General features: G+C 46.5%; 1 long non-coding RNA gene across 1 annotated transcript in view; it reads right to left on the minus strand.

Moving 5' to 3' along the window:
- Window positions 1-227: 227 nt before the first annotated feature.
- LOC146857910 (uncharacterized) overlaps window positions 228-19,808 on the minus strand; it is a 65,646-nt gene continuing 46,065 nt past the window's right edge. The window contains exon 3 of the long non-coding RNA XR_014979967.1: window positions 228-1,816. This is a non-coding gene — a long non-coding RNA (uncharacterized LOC146857910). The remainder of the gene's footprint in view (window positions 1,817-19,808) is intronic.

A 19,808-nucleotide genomic window follows, 5' to 3' on the forward strand; every position in this document is an offset into this window, starting at 1 on the left:
AGATTCAACTTTCCTACACTCACCAAATGTAGAAGCCTATTTAAGAAATACCAGTCTATCGAAACATATGATAAAAGAGAAAATTATTATAAGACAAGATACAAACACTAGTACTTGTAGCACAGGAACAGACAGTAGAGCCGCTGAATGTTCAACAAGGAGAAGTCTTCCAAAGTCTTTTATTGGTGCAAACCACAAAGGACAACATCATTATTCATGTTATATATGTTCAGTAGAAGTACACGATTAAGACATTTCTTAAGCTATTAAGCAAAGGGGTTGCTTCTGCCCCATCAGTAGCCTCAGCAAGTTACACAAGTATAAAACACTAGGCCAATCAAAAGAGGCCAACCCTGCGTGATACCTGCATGGTCTGAGGAGGTGAGGCTGTTACTACCCACGTGTTCTCTGCTTGTGACATTTTGGGGCTTTCCAAGCTTATAAAATGTACCAGTAACAGAAATTTCAAAAGAAATTATCTGCAACATCAGTTTCAATGAAGGACACGTAGACTGTGCAACTTCCAAATATGGTGTGCCCAAGCGCCTGTTGCTAAGCTGGCATCATGTACTGTCTGAATGTGGTTTTTGAGCAAGCCTTGCCTTACGAAAGCAGCTTACTTTCAGCAACTGCAGAAACATTTCTTTCTTTCGTGTCAACGTTCTACAGGTCTTTTCAGTAGAAATTTGGCATCAAAAAGAAGGCCGCCCATTTAGGTTAGAAAATAATTATAAAAATGGTTTCCACATAGTCTCATCCCACACTGTCTGATACTTCAGTCGAACATTATTGTCTGTCTGATTCCCTGTCCATAGAGATAGGGCCCTGCACTCAAATGTAGTGCCATGGTTCCAATGATCGTGAACCTATGCAGACCTATTTACTCAAAGATATGGCTTTTCCTGACAATCGTGGGACCTAGGTATTGCAGAGTAATTCTGGCAGAAAAGCAAAGGTCGGAATACCCCTAAAATCCCTGCTACAATATCCTAGCTCTCCCACGTTTCACCTTTGCACCTCACAATCCCTGTCTTGGCCATTGCATCTATCTTCACTAGTAACTCTTTGTGGTCTGGTAGAACATTAATTACGTCTGCTAACTCTTCCTCATACTGCATAGTGTTAGCTAAGAATGTTCCCTGTATAACACAGTGGTTGCATCTGAGCTCTTATCCTGCAAAGGAAAAGACACATGGTAATATTTGGTGGTACCTCCTAAGATGAGTGTAACCTATCTGAGTCTGTTGCGTGTGGCATCAAATAAAAACAAAACGGGAAGTGTCTGCAGTCTGCATACTTATCTCTGTCATATGTTGGTACCATATATTATCTAATAAGCCAGCATGAATGCTAGGAGATATGTTTTCTTGCTCAGGTACTGCTCTCTGCAAGCGCTTAATACTGTTGAATAACCAAATACATGAAGTAAAATAACATTTTTATATAGCTGCTGGTATAAGTAGGCATAAAAAGAAAAAACAAAACAACAATACATAACTGTCCGCTAGTAGAGTTGACAAAATACTCCACTTGAGCTTTGAAGGGAGACAGTGTTACTTTTGTGTCTTGCTTTCCCCCTCATTTTCCTTCTTTGTGGATATGTCTGAGGCAAAGCAGGATCCAGTCGCACATCGCTCCTGTGAATCCATTCAGAACATTCACCTTCACTGCAGTGGGAGTAATCATTGTCACCGAGAGGGGACCGTCGCATTGAGGATCCTTCCATCTGTGGGTGAAGTTTTGCATGTAAACTTGCCGGCCGACAGATATTGAACTGGTCTGCTGGGCCACGGATAGTCTTCTCCTTTCGCAATACCTGTTTATAGAAGAACTTAACAGATTTCATTAACTCGGCCAAATTACTCATCTCCTAAAACTGCAGCTGTCTTATGGCCATCTGTCTTTTGCCTTGATATCTTTAAAGGGGTGGGCATGGGATGTCTTGTCACAATTTGATGTGGTGCTGAATGGTGATCACTTCCTGGCTGATTTCTGAAGGGTGTACAAGACCAATGGTAGGCAATACAACCATTTATTTTGCTGAGTGGCGCATAGTTTGCTTATTTTATTATTGAGGAGACAATTCAGGCGCTCCACTATTCCATTACTTTGGGGGTGATAGACTGATGGACTAATCCATGTTCTTACCTGCACGGCCACTCCTGACACAGGGTCCTGCCTCAATCTAGCGTAGAAATGGACAAACATTTACTATAAGGTACCTGTTATTGTTACATCTTTCTATCATGTCAACAAAATATAAATGTAGAGATACATATAAGAAAGATGTTTTTACTGGTAGAAAAAGGTGAGAGAGAAGGATCGCATTGCTGGTTTGTTAAAATGTTTTGCTTCCTCCAAAGAAGGTGGGTAGCCAACTATGGACAATTCTGCACACAACGGGATCTAAAGCAAGGCCTTTCCTGTCATGGTTTTGATACATTTCTCTTATTCTCTGTGCCGCTTTCGCTCACTCCTGATCAGCTCAGAGGTCAGTAATAGTAGGGTGTCATGAAGGTGTAACAACAGATCGGACCTTGTGGTAGCCAAGCAGTGCTGGACAAGGGCGTTTGAGATGGAGAGAGGTGTGTATTTTTCTTTTTTTTTTTATGACGTAATTTTGTATATTTGTTGCTTGGTAATTGGTTTATTGCGAGGCTTTAGTTTTGCAGTCTTACACTCTGCTAAGGTGGTTAGGTAGCTTTTATTTCTCCATCAGACGTTGCTGTGTCAGAGCTCCTTAAACATTTGCATGTCTTACGTCAGGGTCTTACCTGGATGGGCGACTGGAGTCCACCTCTGGCTGTCTACAGATCTTTTTTCTGGCAATGGGTCCACGAGTGATTTTCCCCCCACTGATGTCAATGTGGTCAAAACAGACCACATTGATATCGGTGTGGGGACAATAGAATCCCCAACACACCGATCACCCTGTTTTAATCACCATATAGATGCCAGCAACATTAAAATTAATTTGACATCTATAATGGCTTTTTAAACTCACTTTTTGTCTGTGAGGGCCCCCACTTAGTATAGAAGTGCATCCCTGTCATCTGGTGTATGCCCGCCCTCTACCAAACCAAGGTTTTGGAGGGCGAGGACTGGTCAATGATGAAGCATGACACCAGGTGGTGTGTGAGACCAGTCCTTCACTTTTTGTGAGATGCCTGCATCGCAAATTGATAAACTGTAGCACCTGGGACACCTTACTGGGAGTGGCCCTTTTTGTGCTGAACATTATATGTTGGAGGCTGCTGGCTCCTAGCACCCTGTGCCTCTGGTTCCCTCACCCCCCAGATCTCCTCTGGGCCTTGTGGTTACACTGTTTTTATTGTTATACATGTCACCAACATGTGTAACTTTTGTAGGTTTAGTGCTTGAAGTGAGGGCAGGGTTTAGGAGTGTCTGAGGCAATAGCAATTTGTAAAGGGGTAGGGGAAAAGAAGAAAAACACAGAGATAACAGCGAAAAAAAAACCGAGGATGATTCTCCTCAGTACTCGTTTTTTATTGTATCCTCACAAAGTACCCTTTAAAGACTAGGAGTCGCAATTTTCCCCAGACAGCCTTTTACTATCTTCAGGATCACTATTCGTGCTTCGCTTTGACCTACTTCTAATTGGCCGTGTTCGATCATACCAAACTTAACTTGCGGGATCGGAGAGCAAAACCTGTTATTTCTATTATTGCCTCCTCCCCCATCCTGTTCCTCCTTATGCCGGCCTCCCTCCCAAAGCTTCTATGGCCTTGAGACATGAACCCCTTATGTCCGCCCCAGTACTGGCTAGTTCACTTACCGCCGGGGCTGCACTTCTCCAGAACTGCGGCTACAAGCAGGCGTCTTCTGGGGGACTCCACCAGTCGTCACTGCAGACTTCTGTGTCGTCTTCCCCATCAGCGGTGTCCTCTCCTTCTTTTCCCTTCCTCCAGCCATCCACTGTCTTCTCTCAACTGGGATCAGCTTCCCGTACTCTTGTCTCCGCGTCCACGTCCCTTCCACCACTTACGGGTTCCTCCTCGCGCTTCCCCTGCTCTTGTGAGATGTTCCTTTTCCCGGTCACCTTGGATGCTGGTTTGTTCCCGCCGAGGGTCGGGTCCATGACGTTCTGCAGGGAAGATGTGACGGCGAAAGGTTTAACCCCTTGGTTACCTCTGCCTCCGTCTCCAAAAGTATGCTCATCTGGCTGGATATGTTCGCACTCGTCATCCGCCCCCTCCTGACATCGTGCCTGCAGGAAGACCCCCGTTGACTGCGTTGCATCCACAGCATCCATAGAGCATCTTCAGCATCCTTCATTCTTTGCACAAGTTCCACTTCATCGTAATGAAACTGCAATACAAATTAAGTGCCTGGAACTGCTTCTCCTGTGGAGGTAACTGTATCTAAGAATCCTGCTGGTCCTCCTAGCTAGCTCCCTGCTGGAGTTGGTCGTCCCAAGTGCTTCTACCTGACCGCATTGACACTCTAGTTTTCCTTTAAAAAGTTACGACTTGTCTAATATGTTGAATTTGCCAAGGCTTGTTTGCAGTTGGGTGAAAATGCTTTGATTTATTATTACTTTTAAAATTCATATATCTGGAACCCTCAAATGGATCTTTTTCATACTAGTATCTAAATTCCTATTAAAATACAGGCTACTTTTTTTAAATTGGTGTTGGATTTTGTGAGTGTTGTGTCGATTTCGTCTTCAGTTGTTTTGGTGCTATCTAAACACTTTACACTAGTTCTTCTATCCAGGGTTGAGCTGAAGGTCTGACAGATGAACCCTACTGGCCATTAAGAGGTTGGTAAGTGTATTATACAGTGAGGTTGCACAACCACATCAAATAATACGCCCCATTTCCTCACATAGGTGGGATACATAACTTGTGATTTGCAGTACCATACCGTTGTTGAAGTTAAGACCCCTGGGAATTCACACAGGCAGACACCTAGAAATGAAGATCTTGCTGCCAAAAAGTATTTTCTGTGCACATTTCTGAAATCCAGTGTACTGTTTCCAAAGAATTGCAGAAACGTTCCCAAGGAGTTTGAAGAAGTTTGGCAAAGTTCCATCAAAGTTCAAATAAGGGGGAAAGGTTCTCCACAGGTTTTTGAACACATCCCAGGGACCACATTTTTGACAAGGAAACCTGGAGCTCAATTTGGCAAATTTGTCCTCCTACAAGAGAGATGACCAGCTGGAATTTTGTGCAGAGAGGAATTATCATAGAAGCTAAAGCCAAGGAACCTGCTTTGATTAAAGTCCTGGGAGCTTAGAAGGAGGCTCACAGGGCACCTCCCTGCTTAGGGGAGGAATTATCCCAAGGCAGTGGAGGACAATAATAGACTTTTGAGTTTAGCCAGTGGGGCAGGTAGGAGCCTAATTCCCCCTGGAAAGCTTAGGAAGGTCCCCGGGGCCCACCGTCTGGCTTGATCTAAACACAGCCTGCGGTCCATACAGGAGAGCCTGCTAGCGCTGGACTTGGAGGAGAGGACCACAGCTCTGGCCGAGGAAAGATTGATCCTAAAGGAAAGGAGGGACAGGTTGGGCTTGGAGCCCAGAGAAGATGGTGGTAGCAGAAAAGTAAGTGCTGATGAGGGTGCCCCTGGTGTAAGGTTGCCCAAAGGGGATGTCCCTAGTTAAGGTCCAGGGGATGACATTGACAATTGGCTGGCCTCATATGAGAGAGCTCTCAAGATGAAGAAGGTGGGTACACAACTATGGGGAACACTTCTATGTAAGTTAGTGCCATGGGTTGTTAGAGAAAAGCTACTCACACAAGAGGAAGAGTAGGAAGCTGAGTCTTACACGCACATGAAGGCAGTCCTTGATAAGCTTTTTGGGTTAACTCCTGAAGAGTATAGGCAGAAGCTTAGATCCGTCCAGAAAGGCACTACACAAACATGGGTGAATTTTATTGACACCTCAGTTAAGGCACTGGAAGGATGCATGGATTAAAGGCAACAAGGTGGACATGTTTTAGGGGCTTTATAATCTGTTGGTTAAGGAGCACATTTTAACGAATTGTCATTCATAGAAGCGGCATTAGCATCTGGTGGACTCTAAGATGTCTGACCCCCAGGGAACTGGGCAAGACAGCTGATGAGTGGGTAAGAACCAGATCCACAAAAAGTCCCTGGCCAGCGACCAAAAAGAAGTGGTCAAGCCCCCTCTCAGGGGAAAGAGGGAGGAAAGGATAGAAAGAAGGATAGCTGCAAAGTATACCCAAATGTAGCCCAGGGGAGGGGGATAGTCCTAAAGCACATCCCATTCAAAGGGGTAGGGATACCAGTAAAAGAAGTTTGACCCCTTAAAGGCAGGGGTGTGCTTTGACTGTAACCAGCCAGGACACAAAATGGGGGAGACAGTGTGCATCAAAAATGCACCCACCATTGACCAGTCCAAAGCGTTGGCTATTGTAATGATTGGATGGTAAGTTGCTACTAGAGATGCCAAGGGTACACAGAGGCCACCTTAGTGTTCCTGGGTGGGGAGAACACTGAACCTTTGGACCACTGGTCTCCAATTATGGAGAAGTACAAGCAGTGGCCAAAAACAGTGGGGTGGAGGTGAGGGCCCTGAGGGATACAGGTGCCAGTTTAACCATGGTCATGGCTAAACTGGTTTCCCCAGACCAGCTCCTACCTGAGGAGGTGTTCAAGATTGTCATTGCTGACAATGTCACATAGTCACACCCTATGGCTGTGGTTGACTTTGACTGGGGAGTGTCATGTGGCTGCACTAGGCCCGGTTAAGAAACGCCATTTTACTTGCTTACATTCTTAAGTTGCCACCTCTGCTTAGACACAATGATATTTGACACACATTAATTTTTTGCACATACAGGATAATATTCCTCAAACTCAGTTTTGCTTACACCACCACTTCGTAGGCACTATATCAAACCACCTTGAACATTTGGTACAAGGACTACGTTTATCACGCAAGATGTTATTTGTGTTGGCCACTCGGCAACAGAGCTATCAAAATAGAATTAACAATAGCGGCCTGACTGGGGCTTCGGCATGGTAACATGGGTGATGGTATTATATATACACAACATGGGCCTTTTGTTTAGAAAGAGGAGCATTTTGCTGGCACTGAGAGGTAGGCCCATGCTGGAATTGTAGCACAGCTGATTACTTTTTACCTTATGTGAGGGATGCTGCCCAGCTCTCCACCAAGACGGCTGCAAGCGTATATTCTCTGTAATTAGCAAAATGCTTGAGCTGTTCATCTTCTTCACCATTCTCGTAATGATAATCACATAATTCTGTTTCCTTCTATTGATTATTGTATCGCAAGTATTTTACTCAAGAATCACAATGCTTCAATAAATATTGAAACTTTTACTGCGTATTTCTTGTGTATCTCTTTGGGCATGCATAAGTAACTGAGCGAAAGCGTTCTAGATCTGTTTCCACAATTTCCTTGTGGAGTCAGGGTTGTCATGTTCTGAGGTTGCATAAACATTTGTTACCCTCTAAGGTTAGGGGTACAAGTGGTGCACTGTGAGCTAGCAGGACTATAAGCCAACATATGCTGAGGGGTGTTCAGAATCAGTCTTGCACAATTCCAACATTTATGTTGTCCAACAAATGCACAGTTTTACTTGTGAAAGTATCAGTCACGCAACAGGAGGAATTACTGTCCCAAAGAAGGAAGCCGTGTCCCCTGCCATCCTGGTGGATTGTCTACTGGGCAATGACTTGGGAACTTCTGCTTGGGCAGAAGTAGATAGGGTGTTACTCCCAGAGTAGAGAAGGCCCTGAGAGAAAGTCAAAGGATCCTGTAGCCTGAAACTATGGATTATTTTATTTTATCTATTTTGCGTATTTGTACAGCGTATAGCTGCCCCAGCGACGGGGCGTCCCTGCACTACCCAGGTGTAAGTGACTAGAGACGCTCCAGAAGAGGAATGGGAGTTATGCCGGAAAGAGCCAGGTCTTTATGGCTTTACAGAACGGCAGGTGGTTCTGGAGCCCTCTAATGGAAGAAGGGAGAGAGTTCCAGAGCTTGGCTGCCAAAACCTTAAAGGAACGACCACCAGCTCTGGCTCTTTGAACTCGGGGGATACACGCCAGCCCTTGGTCAGTTGAACGCAGGAGTCGACTCGGAACATACGGCACTAGCATATTTGCTAGAACTGGAGGTGCTTGTTAGGTCAAGATTTTATGAGCGACACAGAGTGTCTTGAACTGGATTCTTCTATCTACTGGTAGCCAGTGTAGCTTAGGTAAAAGCTTAGACACTGAACATGATTTCGGGAGTGCCAACAGAGTCCCAGCTGCCGCATTTTGTATTCTTTGAAGGCGTTGAATACAAGATTTGCTTGCACCTAAATATAAAGAATTGTCATAATCTAGCCTGGATAGAATCATAGCCTGTAGGATGGCCTGACGGATTTTTGAGTCAAAAAAACTAAGCAAAGTTTTTAACTCTCTCAGAAGCCCGAAACAAGTCCCTGCAACTGACTTGGATTGAGTGTCAAAGGAGAGACTTCGATTAATCCAAAAATCCAGGTTCTTCACAGCCTCCTTTGGTCTGGCCACCATTGCTCTGACCACATGTCGCTATCTCTGCCAAGAAAAAGTATTTCTGACTTGCTTGCGTTTAACTGCAAGCAGTTGGCTGTCACCCAGTCAGCAATAATCAGCATATCCTCCTTAAATTTGACGAGGTTACTATTGCATTTCTTAGAAAAAGCAATGACTAGTTGGGTGTCATCGGCATAGTATACCAATGACAACCCTCTGCTTCTTGCTGCTACTGCCAGGGGTTGTACATAGATATTAAAGAGCATGGGGCTCAGTATCGAACCCTGTGGCACACCATGTTTGATAGCATACTCCTGGGAGTGGAAAGGTGGCACAGTAACCTGGTAGGTTCCACCCACCAAGAAAGATCAAAACCAGACTAAGGCCAGACCCCCAATCCCTATCTCCTGTAGCCTGCGTAGTAATATGTCATGGGATACAGTGTCAAAAGTGGCACTCAAATCAAGAAGAATTAAGGCCGTGGAATTTCCCTCATCTAGGCTACTACGGATTTCCTCGATCACCGTCATCGGAGCACATTCGGTGCTGTGGCGGGATCTGAAGCCGTTTTGCGAGGCATCCAGAATTTCATTTTGCTCTTCAAACTCTGTAAGAATAGTATTTACATGAGATTCTGTGGCTTTAGCCAGGAAAAGGAAGCTGAGAGATGGGGTGGTAGTTACCCGGTTCAGATGGTTCTAAAGATGGTCTCTTTAACAGAGGAATTACTTTTGCATGCTTCCAGGCTGACGCTAAGGACGCTGAGGACAGAGACAGATTAATCAATTCCCTGGCTACTGGTCAAATGATGTTATGAAATTGACGAAACTGGGCTGGTCTCAGAGAGTCAACTGACGAGCCTGATTTAATTTTCAGGCAAAGAGACTCAGTCTCAGTGAGGGATAGTTGAGGAAAGGAACAAAATGTATTGTTTTCCATGATAACTCCACTATCCTCGTGCCTTTCCCCCAGGTCAGGATTAACAAGGATCAAAGGGAAGCTTTTGTAGATTTTCTTCACCTTGTGCACAAAATATCCAGCCAATTCATCACACTGATTGTTTGTGGTGACAGGTGAATCAGCCTTTTTGGGGTTAAACATTTCATGACCTTAAGAAGGGAGAAAATCGTTTTAGGGGGATTGTTGCGCTCCAAGATTTTATTTGTGATGTAGTCTGCTCTGGCTCTCAGGACCAGTTTATGATATGTCTTCATTGATTTGCGGTAATTATTTTTGGCTTCTGTATCGTAAGAGCACCTCCAGTCCCGCTCCAATTGTTTCCAGGTTTTTTTCGCTTTACTCAAAGATTCATTAAACCAGGGGTTGGATTGTCCTCTTTTATTTTTCGAGCTAAGTTTAGCAGGGATACAGCTGTCCAGAGCTTGGGTCAGCCAATCCTAAAAAAGCGTGTTAGCTGATTCTATATTGGATGGTACCTGAGGTTTATGGTTTAACAATAAATCAGAGAATTTGTTGACATCTAATTTATGCCAAGGTCGTTTTAATACCAACAATGAACAATTCTGAGCTGACTTGCCTTGCCAATGAATAGAGAAAGGGACAAGAAAGTGATCTGTCCATGCCATGGGAATCGGGGACGCAGCTGTTATGGAGCCTAGGTTCGAAAATATAGGGTCCAGCAAGTGACCTGCTACATGTGTACTATTAGAGACACATTGGGTCAACTGGCAGACCTCTAGGTCAGCTAAAAAGTTAGCAATGCCTGTCTTGCAGTTATCTTCTGAATGTAAATTAAGATCTCCTAAAATGGTAACATTTGCTGCTTTAATGGCAAATATAGTGACCTTGTTCGCTAATTCTTCTCTAAAGACTTTAGAAGGCCCTGGTGAATGATAAATGAGCAATCCAGAGACCGTGAAATTGTGGTTTAGGGTAATTTTAAAGAGTGCACTTTCGCACTCAGGAATGTCCTCATTCTTCAAGCTGCATGAGTAAAGCTCCTTATGGATTAATGCAATGCCACCACCTCTATTGCCTGTTCTATTAAGTTGATTCATATAGTAACCTTGAGGAAGTGCCAACCATGATTCTGCAACGGAATCCTGTGTCAGCCAAGTCTCAGTCAATAATAAAGCATCAGGAGACTCCTCTATTAATAAATCAAAGATCTCAGCGTGATGTTTAGCCAAGGACCGACAGTTCAGGCTAAGAAACCTGAACTAGGTGGAGTCAGGGGGAGAAATGCCACTCCCATCTCACTTACTTTGAAAAGGACACTGTTTACACTTGAAGGTTCCAGCCAGTGGAGACCAGGTATGTTTAGTGCAGTTGGAACATTTAATATTAAAAGACAAGAGCTCCGAGTGTGAATAGTGAAGTGTATCTTGTGTAAGTCAGGCAGCGTGTCTGGCATCTGGCAGCGTCCTGGCATGGACGGGCGCAGACAGGCTTGCCTTCGGCACGCCAGCGGTGTGCCTGCTGCGCATGTCCGCTTCACATCTGCATCCGGTGTGCTTAAAATAGACGGTGGGCAAACAACAGGCTCCTCAAGTCTGGCGTCTGATTGGCCCATGGTAGCCCAATTAGCGCCAAACACCCTCCGTGATGCGGAAGTCAGCAAATTCAGAATGGAATGTGGAGAACTCGACATGTTTTAAAACAGTTAAAAAGGTTTCACTCAACACGTTTTTTATAAAAACAGTTGAAAGATTTCAGCAAATCTATCAGTGTCCCAACAGCACTATTTCCCTCCCAGAACTCCAGCACGAGTACCTAGGGAGCTTGCGTCCGCATCCGGTGTGCTTAAAATAGATGGTGGGCAACAACAGGCTCCTCCTGTCTGGCGTCTGATTGGCCCAAGGTAGTCCAATCAGCGCTAAACATCCTACGTGATGCGGAAGTCAGCAAATTCAGAATGCAATGTGCAGAACTCAACACGTTTTAAAACAGTTAAAAAGGATTCACTTGACACGTTTTTTATAAAAACAGTTAAAAGATTTCAGCACATCTATCAGTGTCCCAACAGCACTATTTCCCTCCCAGAACTCCAGCACGAGTACCTAGGGAGCTTGCGTCCGCATCCGATGTACTTAATATAGATGCTGGGCAACAACAGGCTCCTCCCGTCTGGCGTCTGATTGGCCCAAAGTAGCCCAATCAGCGCTAAACACCCTTCGTGATGCGGAAGTCAGCAAATTCAGAATGCAATGTGCAGAACTCGACACGTTTTAAAACAGTTAAAAAAGTTTCACATGACACGTTTTTTAATAAAAAACAGTTAAAGATTTCAGCAAATCCATCAGTGTCCCAACAGCAGTATTTCCCTCCCAGAACTCCAGCACGAATACCTAGCCCTAAAGCCAAGAAGAGGAGCAGGAAGACTGACTCCTCAGCCTCCAAAGGTCCATAGATGGAGAAGGAGCCCAACCAGCAGGAGGAAGGCCTTGTGCCTGAAGAAGAACTGACATCCTGGCAGAATTCCAAGGAGCACTGGGTCCCTCTAGAGAGGACCTGAGCTATATACAAAGGACCTGTCTCATTTTAGGAGACCTGCAACAGCAGGCTGTCAAATAGCCACAAGGGGATACCAGTGGTAACAATAAGGTATACTAGGAGGAGAGGCTGCTGTACAGTGAGCCAGGGGACCCCCAAAACCAAGGGCATACAGAAGACTGATGGTCCCTCAACAGTAGAGGGAGCTCTTCCTTAACATAGCCCACGATTTCGCCTTGGCTGGGCACTTGGGGCAAACCAAGACCCGGGAAAGGCTGTTCAATCACTTCTACTGGCCCCAAATGTCTAAGAAGTTCAAGGAGTCTTGTCACTCCTTTGTGTCCTGCCAAGCTAGTGGCAAGGCAGAAAGCAAACCAAAAGCTCCCCTGATAACCCCTACCAGTGGTGGGGACCCCTTTGAGAGAGTTAGGATAGACATTGTTGGTCCCCTATATCCACCCACAGCTTCAGGGAACAGGTTCATTCTGATGGAGGTAGACCATGCCACTGGGTATCCTGAGGCAATCCCACTCAAGACAGTCACTGCATCCTTGTATTTTTGCTGAATTTGTTTTTGCTGGCCTTAAAACTCTGTGTACCTTACCGCTGCTAACCAGTGTTCTTGTGTTCTCTTCTTAAAACGTGGTACAATTGACTTATCCCCAAATAGGCATATTTAATTTACTTATAAATTCCTGGTAAAATGGTACTACATGTACCCAGGGCCTGTAAAGTAAATGTTACTAGTGGGCTTGCAGCACTTATTTTGCTACCCACTTAAGTAGGCCTTTTAAACATGTCTCAGGCCTGCCATTGAAGAAACTGTGTGTGCAGTTTAAACTGCTATTTTGACCTGGCATAATAAACCTTTTGCCAGGCTCAAACCTTCCTTTCTAGTATATATAAGCAACCCCTAGGGTAGGCCATGGACAGCCCAGAGGGGAAGGTGGAATGTATTTAAAAAGTAGGATATGTAATTTTAAGTTTTACATGTCCTGGTAGTGAAAAACTCTTACATTTATTTTTCACTACTGCATGGCCTATTTCTCTAATAGGATAACACTGTAGTTGCCTTATCACAAGTTATAAGTGCAATTCCCAAATGGGAAGAGATAACCAGTTCATGTTTGGTGTCTCTGGAATCACCATTGAATTCCTAACCTATGGTGAAGTTGGATTTTAAGTTGTAATTCTGAAAATGTACCTTTTAGTAAGTTGGCATTTTCTTGCCTGTAGTCTGTCTCTGGTCACATGACTGGGTGTAGCTGGCAGTTGGGCTCTGCGTATTCCTCCTAGACAGACACACACAATGAGTTTAGGTGTGACTGGATGGGCCATCACTGGCAGTATGGGAGGGAAGAGCTTGGCAAAGCCCCAATTACACTTGAATAGGCTGTGTCCTGTCATCATACAAAGGGCCTAATGGCCCTGCATTGTCACTTCAGCCAGCTTGGAGACAGGGCAGGGGAGGTAGGGAATTCCATGCCTATTACAGACACTGTCTAGAAACTTCTCCCACCTTCCAGAACCAGGGCACCAGAGTATAAAAGAAGGACCTCAGACACAACCACTTAAGTACACTTCTGGACTTGTTGATACTCTGCTAGATGGGACTGCTGTGCTGCTGAAGGACTGCCCCTCTACTGGACTGTACTCTGCTAGACTCCTGCTTTGCTGTCTTGACCTGCTGAATGCTGCCCTCATGCCTGGGTGAGAAAGGCTGGACCTACATCACTTGAACCCAGAATCACTCCAAGGGCTAGCTGGCTGGCCTCCTGATCTGAATCCTCAGGAACATAACAGGCTCCCAACAATCTTGCCTCTGCACCTGGACTCTGTCATCTGTGAGTCTACCCTACCAAGTGGTGCCATCCCAGTCCTAGACCCTTGCAAGATGGCTTAAGGTGCTTTGCCAGTCTCTGTGGATCCAGCGGAACCAACGCATCTCCTCTGTTGCATGGATTGCACCCATCTCAAAGACCCGCATCAATGCCGTGACCTGCAACACATTTGGATCCGCCGCCAAGTGATGCATCCTCAGCCAAGGCCCATGCATTCCTCGTCGTCGCCAGCCTCAACGATAAAACTGGTCTTTGCATCGCAGCCTCACAGCTCTTCGGAACCGACGCATTGCACCGACCGGGTGCCACATCCTTGATGCTGGACTTTGCATCGCAAGCCCTCGTCGGCAGGATCCTTGACCACGACGCAACAGGACCTCGCACCGCTGCCTCGCCGCTCCTCGGAACTGACGCACTGCTTTGACTGTGTGATGCATCTTTGATGTGGATCCATACAACGCTCTGCAAACCCAGATTTAAGGTACTCTGTTCAGTGGGCCTATCTGGGTCCCTGTAGCCAGCCCACCCTCCATCATAGTCGGCCTGAACTTGTGACTTTGTCCCAGTCCGGCGTGACAAGATACCCACAGTTGGCGCTTTACGCCTTTTGGTGCTATTTTTAGGAAAATGTGAGCCTTACCCCAAAGAATGGTGAAAGTCCAGAGCACACTCCGGTCATAATGTCATGTGGGAGGAGCTCACTGTCTCAGCAGACGGATGCCTGCTCAGGGGAGCCCGTCTTACAGTGCCAGCCATTCGGACTTAAAGGATGGTAGACCTCACATACAGGTCACAGCAGGGAGCCATTAAAACTAAATATAGACTAAGAAGCAAAGTGTGGTTCCCTAGCCTTGATGAGAAAGTCAAACATACAGTCCAACAGTATGGCCTTTGCCAGGCCACAGGAGGAAGTAACCCCCCTCCTCCCATCATCACCAAACAATCACCTGATGCCCCCTGGCACAGAGCCAGCGCATATTTTGGCAGCCTGCCCGACAGCAGACACCTCCTAGTGGTCATTGATGACTATTCACGTTGTCCAGAGGTCAAGATCGTGAAGACCACCTCTACAGAGGAAATGTTCCCTAAACTGGAGAAGGTTCTGGCTACTGTTAGAAATGGGGGTCTCTAGTTGGAAAGGGCTTGCACCTTTGTCCGGGTAGGGACCCTTCTTCCTAGTCAGGATAAGGGAGTTACACTCCTAAAATAACCCCTGCTCACCCCCTTGGTAGCTTGGCATGAGCAGTCAGACTTATCTTAGAGGCAGTGTGTAAAGCATTTGCACATAACCAACAGTAATACAGTGTAAGCACCACAAAAGGACACCACACCAGATTAGAAAAATATCCAATATTTTTATATACAAGACCAAAAACGATTTTTTAAATCTACAGTTCCTTGATTTCGAAAGCTCCATCCGGGGCTATCACGGCATCGTGAACAAACAAATTCACACAGTTCAGGCTGGTCGTGGTGTCGCGGACCAACTACGGTGTCGGGGAGAATCGCAAACAGTACCTGTTAGAAATGCAGGGCGCCGAAGCCCTTGAAGTCACTTGCGTTGCAGGTCGAGCTCCTTTCTGTTGGCATCAGGAGCACTGGCGTCGGCAGACGTCAGGTGCTGCGGTGCGAAGTGCAGCGGTGTGGCGTGCGGTGCCCTCAGGTCACGGTGCGAGCAGCGGCTCAGTGGCAGCATCAGATGGCGTCGTCGGTGAGACCAGGGTCGCGGTGCGAGATGAAGGCGGTGCTCGTCACGGTGCTGGCAGGTCACGATGCAAGCAGCGACGTCGTCGTTGCTGAAGCGCTGTCATCAGCTGATGAACGGGAGTCGATGGTACCGGCGTTGGTAGGCCAAAGCTAGGGTGCGGGATGAGGGCGGCGCGTCGTGTACCTTTATGAGCGGTGCTCTCGAACCATGGAGCATGCAGCGGCGTCGATTTTGGCGTGGAACGTTGACGTTGTTAAGCAAGGCGGTGAAGAGTGCGGTGCCCACAGGTCGCGGTGCGAGCAACGGCTCGGTGGTGGCATCAGCAGGCGTCGTCGGTGAGACCAGGGTCGCTGTGCCGCGTTGCGGCGGTGCTCTCTGTGGTGCCCAGACTTTGGCATGAAGCGAGGCGGTGCGGAGTGCGGTGCCCACAGGTCGCAGTGCGAGCAGCAGCTCGGTGGCGGCATCCGCAGGCATCGTCGGTGAGACCAGGTTCATGGTGCGGCATTGCGGCGGTGCCCTCTGCGGTGCGATCAGGACACGTAGTCGGCAGCAGCGTCGTAGACGTGGTCGAGTTACTTTTCCTCTGTTGCAGCACAAAACACACAGTCCCCAGTGCTGCGGGCAGAAGAGTTTGAAGTCTTTGCGGTTACTGAGACTTCGTGAACAGGGGGCAAGCTCTACCTCAAGCCCTTGGAGAGACTCACAAATTAGGTTGCAGAAAGTCCAGTCCAGGCCTTTCACTGCCCGAGACAGAAGCAGCCACTGCAGGTCAGCCCAGCAGAGCACCCAGCATAACGGTCGTTCCTCCTCACAGCTTCTCCGGCTCTTCTTCTTGGCAGTCTTCTTTATCCAGATGAGTTCTACAATTCAGGGGTCTGGGCCTCAGTATTTGTATCCAAATTCCCTTTGACCCTCTAGGCAGAGGGTGTCTGTTCTGCCTTCTTTTGTGTGATTTCCTGGCAGAAAGTAGAGACGGCATTGTCAGAGGCAGACCATGCACTTTAAGGTGCAAGGAAATCTCCTCCCTCTTATCCCATCGCAGCCCAGGTCTATTCAGCCCTCTCCTGACCTACCTAGACTATCGGGAGCTACCCCTGCTTCCTAGCCATCTGTCGGCCAAAACCAAGACAGGCAATCTACATTCCAGCAGAGGCACACGGGATGACTGAGCAAGAAAATACCTACCTTCTAAAAGAGGTATTTTCAAACACAGAATGTAAAAATCACCTTTACCAAAAGATGCATCTTTAGATTCTGAGTTCAGGCATACTACATTTTATTTTCCTACCTAGTTCCCAGGGGCAGTTGTGTTTATAAAATGTTATAAACAAACTTCCCATTTTGTCCTATGGGGAACAGATAACCTTACAATAGTGAAAAACGAAATGGGCTGTAATTCACTATCAGGACATGCCACACACACCAGCGCATGTCCTACCTTTCACATAAACTGCACCCTGCCCACAGGGGTACCTTGGGACCAACCTAGGGGTGCCTGACATGTAAGAAAAGGGAAGGTTAGGGACTGGCCAGTGTGTGCACGGGCCACATCGACATGACAGTTACAAACTGTGTGCAGACTCTGCAATGGCAGGTCTGAGATACCTTTTCCGGGCTACTCACGTGGGTGGCACAATCCGTGCTGCAGGCCCACGTGTAGCTTTTGATTCACAGGCCCTGGCACACTCAGTGCACTTTACCAGGGGCTGACAAGAAAACCAAACATCCAATCATTCCAAGAGTGAATGAGCTCATTGACAAGTTGGGGGCAGCCCTCACACCAGGAGCCAAAGAGAGGTCCACTTTTTCGACACCTGAGGGCCACTTTCAATTTAAAGTGATTTCCCTTGGGTTGACAAATATCCCTGTCACCTCCCAGAGGTTGGTGAATCGTGTCCTGTCAGGAATGGAGAGTTTCAGTGTAGCTTATCTGGAAAATACAGCTGAATTTAGCTCCACCTGGGAGTATCACCTGGTTCACCTCACGGAAGTGTTTCAGGCCTTGCAGCAAGCAGACCTGACTATCAAGGCCAGTAAGTGCCATAAAGGGCAAAGCTTTGTAGTGTACTTGGGCCACCAAGTTGATGAAGGTCATGTACTGCCTCTCCAGCTCAAGATCCAGACCGTTCTGGCTTGGGAGACTCCTAAGACCCAGACCCAGGTCAGAGCCTTTAGGCCTGACTAGACACTACAGGAGATTTGTAAAGGGTTATGGTACCATAGTTGCACCACTAACTGACTGACCTCCAAAAAGAAGTCCAGAAAGGGTATCTGTACTGAGCAGTGTCAGAAGGCTTTTGACACTTGCAAGGAAGCACTGTGCTCAGCACCTGTCTTGAAGGTCCCTGACTTCAGCAAATAGTTTGTTGTCCAGACACATGCCTCTGAACATGGGATAGGTGCATTGTTGTCATACTTGATTGATTTGAGCCAGGATCAGCCAGTTGCCTTAATCAGCAGGTGACTCCTTCCTAAGTTGGGAATTGAGAAATAAGCATTTGCTGTGGTCTGATCCCTGAAGAAGCTAAGACCCTACCTGTTTGGGACTCACTATAAGATTCAAACCAACAACAGACCCGTCAAATGGCTGATGTAGATGAGAGGAGAGAACCATAGGTTGCTGAGGTGGTCTATTTGCTTGCAGGGTATGGATTTCACAGCGCAACACAGACCTGGGACTGACCATGCCAATACAGATGGGCTTCCAGGTTCTTCCACTTAGATGATGAGAATCACCAGGGCAAGGGTTAGTTGCTCCTCACCTTTTTTCTGGATGGCGGGCATGTAAGATAATGCCTCTTTCTGTATGGTCACCTCCAAGTTTTTAGACTTATACTGTGGGTTTTTCGACTCTGAGAGAGCATTGAGGTATGCTAATCAGACCTCAGTGCTAGTGCCTTGAACGTAGAGTATAGATTGAATTGGCTAACTTACCCGTATGTTCCTAGTATATGGTATCCTGGTACGCAAGGCGTGCAAGCTAAAAGGGGTACCCCAGGGCTTGCAGATCTGTCTATGCCACCCTGGAGTTTCCCAAAGTAAAACAAGTCCCCCGGTCTGCCACTGCAGACTGGCAGAGTAGTCGTGCACTCCTAGCCCGATGTTACTATAGAAAGCAATGGCAAAGCCACTACTTCCCCTGTGCATCTGTGTAGGTCACCCCTCTGGCAGGCCTACTGAGTCTTAAGGAAGGGTGCAACATATAACATCAGCAGGACATGTAATTTACATGTCCTGATGGTAAACAGGCGAAAATGCAGTTATTACAGTGGAAAGATTTGTTCACCCAAACTGGCAACTACAGGTTTACACGCTTGACCCCTTAGCTGTGCTAACTCCTGAACTGTGCAATCAAAGTGGGCACTCCAATGTATCAAACAACGTGTCACATTAAGGCCCAACTTTTATCTCAAGTCAAAACTAAGGTAACTTGTTAAAGTGTGCAGCTTTTACAAAGCTGCCACCTTGATGCCTTTAAAACTCTTATGTTCCCTGGGATACATGGAGCCAGTTCCACAAGAAAGTTTTGTACCCTCCTCACGAGAAATTTCAATCAGGCATATTATCAAGCGGCATCCTTAATTATCGCTGGGCGCTCTTAGCAAGTTGTTTTTTTATCGCTGCCAATTATCGGCATGCTATCGCTGTATCAACAACGCATAGCGCAATGGCGATAATTTCCCAGCGATAGCGGTGTTTTCCATGGAACATAGCTGGTTTTCCAGTGATGTTCCATGGAAAACGGCGATAACCTTGCTGATACGACCCTGTGGTCGTATCAGCATAATCCACCCCCATTTGTAGGTATAGTTAAGTCTGCATTTTTGCAGACGTTAGTTTTTGGCAAAAACGCGGTTTTCACCAAAAACTAACATCTGCAAAACTGCGTGGGCATCCTTGTAAATATCGCGATGTACATTTCACGATATTTTACAAGGTAGTCCTTCAGGGGTACGCCCAGTAATGCCCACTATGCATCTCATTAGAGATGCAAAGTTAGGCATGCTGGAAACGGGCGCTAAGTCAAGGAAACGCGCGCTAGCGTGTCCTTGATGATATTGCGATAAAATTATCACCGCTTTTCGCCCGAAAACGGACGCTAAAGCAGCGATAATGTTATCCCCAGCCCTTGTTAATATGCCCCATCAATCACTCTTAAGAAGGACTACAATGAAGGAGTACAGGCTAAGGAGGTGCTACCTTCCTCCTGCAGGAAGACATTTGGGTGTTAGCCCCAAAAGGCAGGCTTCAAAGGAGAAGTTGCCTTTGAATGGCAGATGTGTCTT

This window comes from Triturus cristatus, chromosome 3_2, assembly GCF_964204655.1.
Source record: "Triturus cristatus chromosome 3_2, aTriCri1.1, whole genome shotgun sequence".
In the NCBI taxonomy this organism is placed as follows: Eukaryota; Metazoa; Chordata; class Amphibia; order Caudata; family Salamandridae; genus Triturus; species Triturus cristatus.